Genomic DNA, 2,489 nt, shown 5'->3' with positions numbered 1-2,489 from the left:
AATTGTAGCCTGTAATGGATCCACAGAAAAAACTGAAGTTAAATTTTGTTGCATGTGAAATTTCCCGCTGTTAAAGTTTACATGCTATTTGGCGAATGTTTATCCTACGATGGAATAAAAGCTGTAGTCTGCTATCGCGTCCATAGTAGCAATGGGAAAACGGCAAAGTATGAGTGAATTCAAGCTATAAATCGGGACAACAGATTTAAAACAACATCGGAAAAACAAAATTTAGAATTTATTGCATTTAATACTTACAAACGCTTAAAAATTAAACATATTTTGACGAAAGTTTCACTGAGGTTAGGAAAATAATTCGGATCGCGTCTACTGCGTCACGATGAAGTGAGCAAATTTCGGTAACACTTGTGCAATCAGCAACAGAAAATATTTTAAAAAAATGTTTTCTTACTGATATATCTCCACCGAAATGAACTAGACTCTCGTAGAGGAATTAGAACTTATTTAATATCATAGAGCAAATAGCGCAAAAAGCAACTGACATATGGGAATCCTCAGTTCGCTCTAATTTAATGAAGTTAAACGACGATAGATGGCCCTGACCTCGAATAAAAATGGAGCGATTATAAGCCGTAACATTATCCAGGCACGGCTAAAAATTGGAAATTATCTTCGATTCATGTAAAGTTTATCCGACAAGGTTAATTTTTGTTGCGCTGAATGTCTTACCCGGAATCGATGTAAACTTTGTCTTTAGTTTTTTCTGTGTCCAGAAAGCCGCTAGAAAACACTACCATATAATCCTCTCAACCCCCGGTCGACTTCCGGAGGCATCGGTCGTCGTGCCAACACCTTCCGTTTATGCAATTGTAAAAAATGAATAATCCTCAAGACATCTGACTTTAAAATAGGAATTGGTCGCACTTCCGCGGTTTTTGGGAAAATAAAGTTCCGAATGCAACAGATTTAATTGATACATCTTCGTTGATGAAGTTAAGTTTCAAATGAATATGTCCCGCACCCCACACATTCTTCTCATGACTCGTCATTTCACAACAACTTCTGAGTATAATAATAAAAAATAAAAAACCTTCTTTTTTTAAATGTGTATCTGCTACAATTTTAACCAGTGAATATTAAAGACTACCACTAAATCAACAATAAGAAATCTCCTAACTATTTCACAAAGAAAGTAAGATTTAGGTAAGGTGGGTCCTGAAGTCCTTCAGTTCTTACAAGTCTCCTAGCCCGGATGGTATGTATCCATTCCTCTTACAGAGGGCTAGTGAGCTCATCATTGGTCCGCTTGTGAGACTTGCTATGGCTAGTCTGACGTTGGGCTATGTTTCGGCGGCATGGAGGGGTGCGAGAGTAGTCTTCATTCCGAAGGCAGAAAAGTTTAGCGATTGGAACCTTGATGGACATCGAAGAAGCCTTTAACTACACCTCTGGAGAGGTGCACGGAGAAAAATGTAAGGTCTGTTTGACCATATAAATGTGTAGACAGATCATATTGCAGGGTCGACTAAAGGACAGCTCTTGAATATGGCTAAAGCGGCTATCTCTAGAAGATAAAAACGAGAGGTCTAAATCGACAATCTCAGAAAGACGAGTCGATTGTCTCAGACCGTCGTCTCGGCCATTTCAAGCTGGCTGAGCCGATCATTGTAAAGGGCCGGTTTGGAAATTTCAGATGCTCGATCTGATTTTCTCAGACATTCGACTCCATCAACTGGATGTAGGATCACGAGTGTATTGACCCTGCCCCTGCCATCTGTCTTTGCATGAATCTCAGCAGTTGATGTCAAAACTGAAAAATAATGATTTAGTTTCAAATTAATAAGTACAATTCAAGTTTATCCTAAATCGACTAATGCTATAATTAACAGTGATTATTTAAATAATTGTAATCTATTTCAAACTTACATTAACCTCAAAAAGATTTTAATTAAATGTCTTAAATCTGACATTACTAATAGAAAATATTAACGTTACAATTACTTATTTAAAACAGGTACTTACAGAATAAGATATTTCCAATGTATCCTCAATAAATACACTTCACTTTGCACTGAAATAGTTGGTAAAAACCTTATTTTTTAAACAGATTTCAATATGCTATCTATGATTTCGTTATGCTAATTAGAGCCAATTAGCGATACCCTTTAAATTTTCACGCGCATGATTGACGCGCAAAAATCAAGCAATGGACCATACGCAATGGCTTATCTACTTCTTGGATGGTCAAAATGAGTGAAAACAATATGTGCGTATTGACCATACGAAAAGGATACCTTAGTTATCCCTGATAGTGAGTGTAATGCTTTTATAGAAGTCAGACTGGTGATAAAATGAGAGTCTTTTTAACCATGTCGAAAAAAATATGAAAGGACCGTTCGACCATGCAGACAGACTTGCTGGCTCTCTAAATTTTGACCATACAACTTTGACCATCCTTTTTTCTCCGTGTCATCAGGGCGGCCAGGATCGCACACGGGGTGCCTAGTACAGTCGTGGAATGGACTCAG

Source organism: Belonocnema kinseyi, chromosome 3 (assembly GCF_010883055.1).
Source record: "Belonocnema kinseyi isolate 2016_QV_RU_SX_M_011 chromosome 3, B_treatae_v1, whole genome shotgun sequence".
NCBI classification, from domain to species: Eukaryota; Metazoa; Arthropoda; class Insecta; order Hymenoptera; family Cynipidae; genus Belonocnema; species Belonocnema kinseyi.
The sequence above is the reverse complement of the archived record's forward strand: the minus strand, read 5'-3'. Positions refer to the sequence as shown.